Raw genomic sequence first — 12,799 nt, forward strand, 5'->3', positions numbered from 1 at the left:
TAGGTGGCCGCAGGGATGTCCTGAGCATGTCCACAGGTAAGAGGGGCCACCTGTCCACTGCCCAGCAACATGTGCGTGTGTGTGCGCGTGTGCCTGTGTGTGTGCACGTGCGTGTGTTTGCACATTTGTAAAAAGTGCCAGGCTGTGCACTTTATTCTCATGATTAGAGCCACAAACAAACTTCATCAAATGACTCTTCTTTCCACATTCCCAGACTAGTCCCTGGCCTGGTCACACAGGCTCAGACCACCAGCTCCCTCACCCTGAGGCCCCCGCAGGCCGAGACCCCAAGACCTGCCCCTGGCTCCACTGGGCCAGTGACTCCTCAGACATCAGGGTGCCTGTGGAGGGCCTGACTGCAGGGACCCAGTACCCCAGCATGTGGGCGCAGTAGCATGAGGTCAACAGCCCCAGTCAGATGCTCACAGAGGCCACAGGTGAGAGGGGCGAGAGCACCCCGGGCTTGGGGAGTAGGAGGCCTCAGGAGGCCTCTGGCTTCTGGGCTCCACTGATAGGGTGCATGCCTCCATAACAAGCAGGGCCGTGGGAAGGAGGGGATGCTTCCCTTTCCTCTGGAGGCCCGGGGACTATGGCGTGTGATCTGTGAAGCAGGTTCCCTGTGCACTGGTTACCAATTTACCAGAGCCCGATGAGACAACGCCACACATGCAAAAAGTTACGTGAAGTGGGCTTGTTACTCACAGATGGGCAGCAAGGGACAGGAGAAGCCCAGGGTCCGTTGTGAGCTGATCCCCCAAGGCTTAGGAAAGTGGCCTAGGGAGGATGGGGTCACAATTGTGTGTGTCTCACTTGTATGGCAGTTGAGAGACCCCAAAAGGTACCCAGCCCTGGGTTTTCTACTCTGGGTGAAACCTGAGTTACTGGGCTCAAGCATTGAATTGAAGGGCATTCTGTTTCTAGGGTGGGCGGGAATGGAGCCCAGGCTGCCTGGCTGGTCCCTCCATATCGCGGGATGTTGCATTCCCAGCACATTCCACAGTTACTCTTGAGAACTACAAGTAAGAGACAACTGGGTCTGTTTAAGGCCACTCAGAGAACCTTCCTGCAGGAACCCTGACCCCCTTCCCTTCCTTTCCTTGCCCGGTCAGGTCGTGGATCTGAGGATACAGGCTTAGACCCCCGAGTTCTGTGACACTAAGGTGTATATCCCCGCTGGGCCCAGACCCCGCACACCTACACCTGCTGGGTCCAGTCAGCAGGGACCACAGTCCCCAGTGGGACCAGAAATGTGGCAGGGAGGGAGTCATGGTGGAGGCCCTGGAATCTGGGGCTTCATAAACCTTCATTGTGTGAGCTGAAAGGTGCGGTGGCTCACGCCTGTAATCCCTGCACTTTGGGAGGCCGAGGTGGGCAGATGACCTGAGGTCAGGAGCTCAAGACCAGCCTGGCCAACATGATGAAACCCTGTCTCTAGTAAAAATACAAGAAAATTAGCTGGATGTGGTGTTGCATGCCTGTAATCCCAGCTACTCAGGAGACTGAGGCAGGAGAATCGCTTGAACACGGGAGGTGGAGGTTGCAGTGAGCCAGGATCGCGCCACTGCACTCCAGCCTGGGTAACCAGAGCAAAACTCCATCTCCAAAAATAAATAGCCGGGCATGGTGGCTCACGCCTGTAATCCCAGCACTTTGGGAGGCCAAGGCAGGCAGATCACCAGGTCAGGAGTTCAAGACCAGCCTGGACAACATGATGCAACCCCATCTCTACTAAAAACACAAAAATTAGCCAGGCATGGTGGCACATGACTGTAATCTCAGCTACTCGAGAGCCTGAGGCAGGAGAATCGCTTCAATTCAGGAACTAGAGGTTACAGTGAGCCTAGATCGTGCCATTGCACTCTAGCCTGGGTGACAAAGTGAGCCTCTGTCTCAAATAGCCTGGTGTGGTGGCTCACGCCTGCAATCCCAGCACTTTGGGAGGCCACGGCGGGCGGATCACCTGAGGTAGGGAGTTGGAGACCAGCCTGACCAACATGGAGAAACCCCCTCTCTACTAAAAATATGTAACTACCCGGGTGTGGTGGCACATGCCTGTAGAATCGCTTGAACCCGGGAGGCGGAGGTGGTGGTGAGCCGAGATCACACCACTGCACTCCAGCCTGGGCAACAAGAGCAAAACTCCATCTCAAAAATAAATTTTCTGCATCTTAGCAGGTTCTCCTGCCTCCTCTCCAGTTTGTACCCGCCTTCCCCAAGAGTGGCCAGTCTCCTGATCTTTATCACCGTAAATTAGTGTAGTCTGTCGAACCTTCTCTAAGGGGAATTATACAGTATATAGTTATTTGATCCTGGCTTTCTTCACTCAACATTGTGGATGAAGTGTGGATCCATGCTGTGTGTTTTTATTTTTATTGCTGTGTAGTATTTATCATATGAATGTATTGCAATTTATTGTTTCATCCCTCTCTTCATGAACATTTTGTATTTCTAGTTTTGGGGCCACTATGAATAAAGCTACCATGAACATTTCTGTCCATGTCTTTTGGAGCACACAGAAAGTTCTTTCAGGTGTCTGCCTAGCAGTGGAATTGCTCAGTGATGATATATGTACCTTTAGCTTTCATAGTTACTGACAAACCATTTCTCAAAGCAGCTTCCCAGGTTACCATCCTGCCAGCAATGTGAGGCAGCTTCATTTGCCCCATATACTTGCAAATAGTTGGTGGTTCGTCTTTTCCATTTTAGTTCTGCTGCAGTGTTCTGATACTTCCTTGTGGTTTAATTTCCATAATGACTAACGAAGTTGAACACCTTCCCATTTGTGTGTGTGTGTGTGTGTGTGTGTGTGTGGCCATTTGGATATTCTTCTTGGTAAAATGTCTCTTCAAGTCCATTGCCCGTTAAATGGGTCTTCTGCCTTCCTTAATTTGTAGGAAGCCTTTGAAAATATAAAGGGTACAGCTCTTTTGTCAGATGTTTGTGTCACTAAGTGTCATCATGGCCTAGTTTTTTTTTTTGTTTTTTTTTTTTTGAGACGGAGTCTCGCTCTGTCACCCAGGCTGGAGTGCAGTGGCGCCATCTCGGCTCACTGCAAGCTCCGCCTCCTGGGTTTACGCCATTCTCCTACCTCAGCCTCCCCAGCAGCTGGGACTACAGGTGCCCACCGCCACACCCGGCTAATTTTTTGTATTTTTAGTAGAGACGGGATTTCACGGTATTGGCCAGGATGGTCTTGATATCCTGACCTTGTGATCCGCCCACCTCGGCCTCCCAAAGTGCTGGGATTACAGGCGTGAGCCACCGCACCCAGCCATGGCCTAGTTTTAACTCAGTACTCTGCTGAATCGCATGGGATCACAGGTGTGGAAGGGTTTGCTTTCTGAGAGGACTGCAGAGATTTCCCCCACTCCCTGCTCCAGCCTTCCCTTCTCTCATAGAAACAAACGTAGGGAGTCTCTTCTCCTGCAGAGTCCAGGGTTGCTGGAGAACTGAGAAGGGCTGTGCCATGGTTTCTTCTCAGCGCCAAGAGACTGGGTTTTCCCTGAGGATGACAAACTTGTCAGGTGCGCCCCTAACAAACGTGTATTCAGCACCAAGGACAGCAATCCCAGGAGCCACCAGAGCCTAGAGGCCCAGAAATGGCTGCAAATGGGCGGAACCATGCTCTCTGTCCACCTCTTCCTCCGTGATCTGGGGTTGAGCGTTCCTTGCTTTCTGCTGTGGTTTCACCCCTCAGCTTCGACGTTAACAATAGCATAAGATGATCAGTAAATACGTAAAATGGAGACCTGATCAAGGAGGGGAGAGGTGGGGACACGTGTGTGTGAGTTCTGGGAAGCCTTTAGGACAACTCCATCCCTCACCTGGGTACCCTGATGAGCATGGTAGGGAGGAGCCCTACGGTCTGCCTTCCTACACTTCCTTATTCCAGGACACTGGCAAAAATGATGTGGTCCAGTGTGCCCCGCAGAAGCTGGCCTCTGTTGGATGTTTCTTGCCTGTGAGATGACTAAGAGCTGTGGCTCCTGGTCTTTCTACCTCCTCACTTCTGACCAGGAACACAGAAAGGTCTCTAGCACCCTTGGGTCCTGGAAGGGGGAAAGGCAGGAACTCCACAGTCCTTTCCCCTGAGCTACCAAAGCATTCTTCCCCTGCCCCAAGTCAGCGTCGTTTGGGGAATGGAGCTGAGAAAACCTACTCTGGGTGTGGAAGAAGGAATTACCAAACCCAGTGGGGTGGGATTTGTGCCATAGTTTTGAATTAAGACTTTGAAAGCACTTTGGGGCCAGGCGCGGTGGCTCACGCCTGTAATCCCAGCACTTTGGGAGGCTGAGGCGGGAGGACCACGAGGTCAGGAGATTGAGACCATCCTGGCTAACATGGTGAAACCCCGTTTCTACTAAAAACACAAAAAATACAAAAATTAGCCGGGCATGGTGGTGGGTGCCAGTAAATCCCAGCTACTCGGAAGGGTGAGGCAGGATAATTGCTTGAACCCGGGAGGTGGAGGTTGCAGTGAGCCAAGATCATGCCACTGCACTCCAGCCTGGGTGACAGAGTGAGACTTTGTCTCAGAACAAACAAACAAAACCACCAAGAGATGAATCCACCTGGGGAAGTATGTCTTTTTCAGAGGCCATAAAGCTCATCACTGCTATTATGAACTAAAATATTTCATCCTCCTTCAAAAATTTGTAAGTTGGCGTCCTAACCTCCGGTACCTCAGAATGTGATTGTATCTGGAGACAGGGTCTTTGAAGAAGTGATTAAGTTAAAATGAGGTCAGTTTGGGAGGCTGAGGCAGATGGATCGCTTGAGCCCAGGAATTTGGAATCTACCTGGGCAGCATGGTGAGAATCTCATCTCCGAAAAAAAAAAAAAAAATTTTTTTTTTTTTTTTTAAGTTAGCCAGGCTGGGTGTGGTGGCTGACGCCAGTAATCCCAGCACTTTGGGAGGCAGAGGCAGGTGGATCGCTTAAGGTTAGGAGTTCAAGGCCAACATGGTGAAACCCAGTCTCTACTTAAAAATACAGAAATTAGGCCAGGTGCAGTGGCTCACACCTGTAATCCCAGCACTTCGAGAGGCCAAGGCGGGTGGATCACCTGAGGTCAGGAGTTCAAGACCAGCCTGGCCACCATGGGGAAACCCCATCTCAACTAAGAATACAAAAAAATTAGCTGGATGTGGTGGTGGGTGCCTGTAATCCCAGCTACTCAGGAGGCTGAGGCAGGAGACTCTCTTGAGTACGGGAGGCAGAAGTTGCAGTGAGCTGAGATCACGGCATTGCACTCCAGCCTGGGTGACAAGAGCAAAACTCTGTCTCAAAAAATTAAATAAATAAATAACTGGGCATGGTGGTGGGCATCTGTAATCCCAACTACTCAGGAGACTGAGGCAAGAGAATCGCTTGAACCTGGGAGGCAGAGTTTGCAGTGAGCCGAGATCACGGCACTGCACTCCAGCCTTGGCAACAGAGCAAGATTTGGTCTTTAAAAAAAAAAAAAAAAAAAAAAGTCTGGTGTGGTGGCTCACGCCTGTAATCCCAGGACTTTGGGAGGCTGAGGAGGGTGGATCACAAAGTCAGGAGATTGAGACCATCCTGGCTAACACGGTGAAACCCTGTCTCTACTAAAAATACAAAAAAAAAATTAGTCGGGCGTGGTGGCAGGTGCCTGTAGTCCCAGCTACTTGGGAGGCTGAGGCAGGAGAATGGCGTGAACCCCGGAGGCGGAGCTTGCAGTGAGCCGAGATCGCGCCACTGCACTCCAGCCTGGGTGACGCAGCCAGACTCCATCTCAAAAAAAAAAAAAAAGTCACTAGGGGTGAGCCATAATCCAACCTGACTGGTGTCCTTATTAGAAGAGGAGGTTAGGGCACAGACACATGGAGGACAAGGGAGAAGGTGGCCATTTGCAAGCCAGAGAGAGAGAGACCTCAGGAGGAACCAAACCTGCCCACATCTTCATCTTGGACTTCCAGCCTCCAGAACGGTGAGAAAACAAATCTCTGCTGTTTGGGTCACCTAGTCTGTACTCTTTGTTGCAGTAGCCCTAGCAAATGAATATACCAGTTTTTATGGAAAACCCAACAGTGCCCAGATTCCTGGATTCTGAACAATTGGGGGATGGAATTTTCTCACAGTCCCCCTCCCCTCCCCTCCCCTCCCCTCCCCTCTCTCCCCTCCCCTCCTCTTCTCTTCTCTTCTTTTCTTTGGTGGAGTCTCGCTCTGTTGCCCAGGCTGGAGTGCAGTGGTGCAATCTCCACTCACTGCAAGCTCCACCTCCCGGGTTCATGCCCTTCTCCTGCTTCAGCCTCCCGTGTAGCTGGGATTACAGGTGCCCACCACAGCGCCCGGCTAATGTTTGTATTTTTAGTAGAGACGGGGTTTCACCGTGTTAGCCAGGATGGTCTCGATCTCCTGACCTCGTGATCCGCCTGTCTCGGCCTTCCAAAGTGCTGGGATTACAGGCTTGAGCCACTGCGCCTGGCCCTTTCTTTTTTTGAGATGGAGTCTCACTCTGTCGCCAAGGCTGGAGTGCAGTGGCATGATCTCAGCTCAGTGCAACCTCCACCTCCCGCATTCAAGCAATTCTCCTACCTCAGCCTCCCGAGTAGCTGGGACCACAGGAGCCCGCCACCACACCCAGCTAATTTTTGTATTTTTAGTAGAGACAGGGTTTTCACCATATTGGCCAGGCTGGTCTCGAACTCCTGACCTCAAGTGATCCACCTGCCTCGGCCTCCCAAAGTGCTGGGATTTCAGGTTTGAGCCACCGCGCCCGGCCCATGGTTATTTACTCAAGACTCAAAAAAGTTATTGATGATCCCATCTGGAGGAAATATGTTTTTTTCCATGGGACGCTAAGGACATCCCGCCTTCTCCATCCTCCGCAGCCACTTTTCTGTTGATTTCATCAGCCTGTGTTCCCACCACGAGTGCTGCTCTGGGGTGCAGGACGCTCTGGCCCTGGGCTGGTAAGATTCGCTAAAGACGTGTGGTGTGTTCCCTCCTGAGTCTGTGCTTTGTGGGGTTGGTGGGGTTTTCCGTCGGGAGCGGCACCAGCCACCCTGGAACCGCACTTCCAGAACCGCGTCAGCACCAAGGACAGCGCCAGGGAGCCTTGGCGGCAGGGACGCAGCCCCAGATGGGGCTGAGAAGTGGAAGAGGGAGGACCGTCGTGCCCTGGAGCCTGCGGCCGCCACGCCCTTATTCCAGCCTCAGCCTTCAACCCACTACACAGGCGCCCAGTGCGCACTACGTGCCTCACGCAGGACGGAGGGTGGAGAGGGGGAGGCCCTGGGTGTCAACATAGGGCCCCGGGAGGTACTGATTGACAGGCAGTAGCCCCCGGGCAGGTCCTGGCTGGCCCCACCTCTGACCTCAGGACACGGTCCAGGCTGTTCCGATTCACGTCTGTGCGTGACATCCCCCTGGATACAAGTGAAAATCGCCACTCCCTGCCTGCCCTGGTGTTGGCAACCCACCCCCAAGAGGCTCCCTGCCCTGGCTCCTCATTTCTGACCTGGGTGCAAGGATGGAGCTAGGAGAACCCCAGCTCTCTTACAAGATGATGAGTCAGGCCCCTGTCACTTCCTGGATCTTTCCATCCTGGCTCCCCGCAAGGCCAGGAAGAGCGAAAATACGGGCTGGATTCGGTGGAAACGAGCAACACAGGACACAGCGTGAGGAGTGAGCAAGCCGGAAAACCCGGGTAGGGGTGTGGGCTGGTTCACCCGAAATGAGATCAAAGACCTAATCGCGGCCGGGCGTGGTGGCTCATGCCTGTAATCCCAGCACTTTGGGAGGCTGAGGCCGGTGGATCACATGAGGTCAGGAGTTCGAGAACAGCCTAGCCAACATGGCAAAACCCCATCTCTACTAAAAATACAAAAATTAGCTGGGCGTGCTGGCACATGCCTGTAATCCCAGCTACTCAGGAGGCTGAGGCAGGAGAATCGCTTCAACCCAGGAGGCAGAGGTTGCAGCGAGGCAGAGGTTGCAGTGAGCCAAGATGACGCCACTGCATTCCAGCCTGGGTGACAGAATGAGATTCCATTTCAAAGAAAAAAAATATCTAATCCTGGATGAGAGTCCAGGGAAAGTGAGAGTGGAGTAAGCCTACATGAAAACGAAGACCAGATCTCCGAGTGTGGACCTGGATAACGTGACACACATAGTCAGATTCAGATTAAGCGATATTGCCTGAGATTTAATCAGCATTTGGTGTGGAGTTAGCCTGATGTTCCTTAAGTTGAATAGACTTGTTTGTACCCTGAAGAAGCTTCTTCCACTCTGATAACAGAAGGGAAAAACAGGCAAAGCCACAGACAATGTGATGAGTATTATAATAAGAGATTTGTTTAGTTTGACTTCAAACATAGGAGGGAGGCCGGGCGCGGTGGCTCAAGCCTGTAATCCCAGCACTTTGGGAGGCCGAGATGGGCGGATCACGAGGTCAGGAGATCAAGACCATCCTGGCTAACACGGTGAAACCCCGTCTCTACTAAACAATATAAAATATTAGCCGGGCGTGGTGGCGGGCGCCTGTAGTCCCAGCTACTCGGGAGGCTGAGGCAGGAGAATGGCGTGAACCCGGTAGGCGGAGCTTGCAGTGAGCTGAGATCCGGTCACTGCACTCCAGCCTGGGCCACAGAGCGAGACTCCGTCTCAAAAAAAAAGAGAAAAAAACCAAATCAAACATAGGAGGGAATAGCCAACCGTATCTGGGGTCAACCAGAAGTAGAAAGAGAAGTAGGCCCTGGCTGGTGGAGAAAGATTTTACCAGGCAGAGGGAACAGTGTGTGCAAAGGCCCTGAGGTTTGAATCAACCTAGAGTGCTAAGAAAAACATTCACAGACATCTGGCTGGAGTAAAGATAGGAGAAGAGAAGAGGCTGGTGAGGTGGGCAGAGAGCAGTTCTGAAAGAACTCCAATCTCACGGTAAATAAATCATTCATGGCCTGGCGCGGTGCTCAAGCCTGTAATCCCAGCACTTTGGGAGGCCAAGACGGGCGGATCACGAGGTCAGGAGATCGAGACCATCCTGGCTAACACGGTGAAACCCCATCTCTACTAAAAAATACAAAAAACTAGCTGGGCGAGGTGGCGGGCACCTGTAGTCCCAGCTACTCGGGAGGCTGAGGCAGGAGAATGGCATAAACCCGGGAGGCGGAGCTTGCAGTGAGCTGAGATCCAGCCACTGCACTCCAGCCTGGGCGACAGAGCAAGACTCTGTCTCAAAAAACAAACAAACAAACAAAAAATCATTCATTCGGCTGGGCGCGGTGGCTCAAACCTGTAATCCCAGCACTTTGGGAGGCCGAGACGGGTGGATCACGAGGTCAGGAGATTGAGACCATCCTGGCTAACACGGTGAAACCCTGTCTCTACTAAAAAAAATACAAAAAACTAGCCGGGCGAGGTGGCGGGCGCCTGTGGTCCCAGCTACTCGGGAGGCTGAGGCAGGAGAATGGCATAAACCCGGGAGGCGGAGCTTGCAGTGAGCTGAGATCCGGCCACTGCACTCCAGCCTGGGCGACAGAGCGAGACTCCGTCTCAAAAAAAAAAAAAAAAAAGAAATTCATTCATTCATTCATTCATTCATTCAACAAATCTTACTGAGAAATGAATAAACATCTATAAGTATCCATCCCAGTGAGGATAAATTGCTACCCAGGAGTGAGGGGGAACAGTGTGATGTCTTATGGGTTGATAAGATGACCGAGGTCCCAGACAGTCTAAAGGGAATCAAACTGTTGGAGTAAAGAACACTCTTCATTCAGGCTAACTTCTATAGGCAAAACGCTTTTTCCAGTTCACTTGCTGAGTACCAGGGGCTGTGTTGATTTGCTGAAGAGACCTTACCCTGAGAAGACCAGCCACTCCCGAAGGTATCACCATTTCTTTTTTCTTTCTTTTCTTTGTTTCTTTTCTTTTGTTTTTTTCATCTTTTTTATTTTTGAGATGGGAGTTTCCCTATGTTGCCCAGGCTGGAGTGCAATGGCGCGATCTCGGCTCACTGCAAGCTCCGCCTCCCGGGTTCACACCATTCTCCTGCCTCAGCCTCCCGAGTAGCTGGGACTACAGGCGCCCGCCACCACGCCCGGCTAATTTTTTGTATTTTTAGTAGAGACGGGGTTTCACCGTGTTAGCCAGGATGGTCTCGATCTCCTGACCTCATGATCTGCCCGTCTCAGCCTCCCAAAGTGCTGGGATTACAGGCGTGAGCCACCAAGCCCGGCTGGTATCACCATTTCTTACTTCTGTCTTCCAAGATCCATCAGCTCCCACACAGATTAATCTTGTGAATCAAAGGATAATGTTCTAGGAATCACCCTCCCATCCACCCCCCCGTGTCTTCCAAGGCTTGATGCTGGCGTTAATCTCTGTGATTCCCTGGGTTGACTCTCTGGGAAGGATGATACTATAGTTTGGATCTGTGTCCCCGCCAAATCTCATGTTGAAATGGAATCCCCAGTGTTGGAGGCGGGACTTGGTGGAAGGTGTTTGGATATTGGAGGTGGACCCCTCATGAATGATTTAGTACTAAGGAAGGAGACCACTACTACTCCTGCTGCCCTCCTCCTCCGACCTTGCCTCGTTCACAAGACAGGAGGAAAGAGAGAAAGAAACAAAAGTAAGATAAATAGCCAGACAACCTTGGCACCACCACCCGGCCCTAGGAGTTAAAAAAAGTAATAATAATAACATCAACCCCTGGCCTAAACTACTTGTGTTATCTGTAAATTCCAGACACTGTATGAAAAAAGCACTGTAAAACTTTTTGTTCTGTTAGCTGATGCACGTATTCCCCAGTCACGTTTCCCACACTTGCTCGATTTATCACGACCCTTTCACGTGGACCCCTTAAAGTTGTAAGCCTTTGAAAAGGCCAAGAATTTCTTTTTCAGGGAGCTCGGCTCTTAAGATGCAAGTCTGCCAACACTCCTGGCTGAATAAAGAACCTCTTCCTTCTTTAATCCAGTGTCTGAGGAGTTTTGTCTACGGCTGGTCCTGCTACATTTCTTGGTTCCCTGACGGGGAAGCAAGATGATTAAAGGACGGTCGAGGCAGCCCCTTAGGCAGCTTATGCCTGCCCTGCAGAGAATCCCTGTGGGAGACTCTGGCCAGCGTGAGCGATGCGGATCCTGAGAGCGCTCCAGAGTAGGCACTTGCCCCGGTGGAACGCCTCATCAGAGCAGTGCACAGCAGGCCGCTGTGGGGGATCAACACAGTGGCCGAACACCGGGGAACAAACTGGCACTTTAAGTCCGGACATCTGAAACTTGGTAAGACTGGTCTTTGGAACTCGCCCACTCCATTTGAGTGGAAGCGTGGCCTGATCACCTACGGCGTGCCTGTACCGGCACTTTGGTTTTTGTTTTTGATTTGACTTGAATTAATTGCTTGATACTTTGGTTTTAGTTTTTATTTTGACTTGACTTGAATGACTTGATAAACAGGCGTGCCTTATTGGCGTGCCTTTATTTTGACTTGGCTTAAATTGCTTGACGAACAGGTGTGCCTTTAACAACACTTGGTTTTAGTTTTGGTTTTGATTTCGTGTGAATGAGATGAGTGAGTGACCTTTTACCCTTTCCTTCTTGTAGTGTGAATGTTGTTTTGTCTCGAGAGAAAAATAGGTCAGACGCACAGTAAGCCCACTCCGCTAGGAACTGTGTTAAAACATTTCAAAAAAAAAAAAAAAAAAGGAAAGTCATCAAAACTTACTCTATTAAAATGCAGGTTACAGAACTTAAGAAAGGTTTTGCAGGAAATTATAGAGTTAAGTTAACCCCTTAGAGGTTAAGATCTCTGTGTGAATTAGAACTGCCCTCTTTTGGTGTTGGATGGCCCACCGAAGGAACTATAGACAAGGAACAATTGGCCATGTATTTAAGGTGCTGACAGGGGTCGGAGGACAGCCAGTGTACCTAGATCAAGTTCTTTTATATTGACTCATGGTTAAATACAACACAGACAAAACCAGCATAAATTTAGCCCTGTTTAACAGCTTACTGCAGAAAAGTCAAAAGTAAAAGTAAGAGCAGCTTCACCAGCAGACACAGAGTTAAAAAAGACAGTCCCAGAAACAGCAAGAGAAGCCAGTTTTGCAGGAGCCGTCAGACATAACAGAAATTCTTTCTCCATGTGTCCCAGCCTACCCCGCTTTGCCGAGGCCAAGAGCCCCTCAGAAACAAGATTCAGGAGCTAACACGCCCCAGGTCTCACCTCGAAGGGGAGGATCGGAGTCTCGAGAGACCAAGGAAGGAAGTCAAGACAGTCAAGTGGCCGTCTCAGATCTGGTCTTGCTCGAGCTATGCAAATGCGTCTCAGGGAGATGCGAGGACCTGTCTATTATAATGACCAGACCCACATCCATAGGGGCAACAGACTTTCATCTATCAGCCCTTTTCAACCCTTGATCTACCAAACTGGAAACACCCTGAACCCGCCACCTCGCTCCCAGCAGCTAGAGCCCTGTGGAGCATGGCTGTGTAGAGGTGTTGGACTCAAGTTTATTCTAGCACACCTGACCTCTGGGACCAGCCTTGAGCATCAGTAGACTGGGAGCTATACGTGGTATGGGAACAGCTTCATCAACCCACAAGGAAAGAGATGTGTAGAATATGCGGTGGTAACCCTGGACACCGTCCTTAAGCTGAGCCCATTGCTTTGATTCGGGCCTTAGAACTCAGTGAAGGTAAGACTGTAAACATTTACACGGACTCTCGGTATGCCTGTTTCACCCTCCAAGTGAATGAAAAATTATATAAAAGAAAAGAGCTCTAGGAAAAAGGGGAAAAACACCCAGAAAATGCGACTCAGCTTCAGCG

The sequence above is a fragment of the Chlorocebus sabaeus genome, chromosome 6, assembly GCF_047675955.1.
Source record: "Chlorocebus sabaeus isolate Y175 chromosome 6, mChlSab1.0.hap1, whole genome shotgun sequence".
Taxonomy (NCBI): Eukaryota; Metazoa; Chordata; class Mammalia; order Primates; family Cercopithecidae; genus Chlorocebus; species Chlorocebus sabaeus.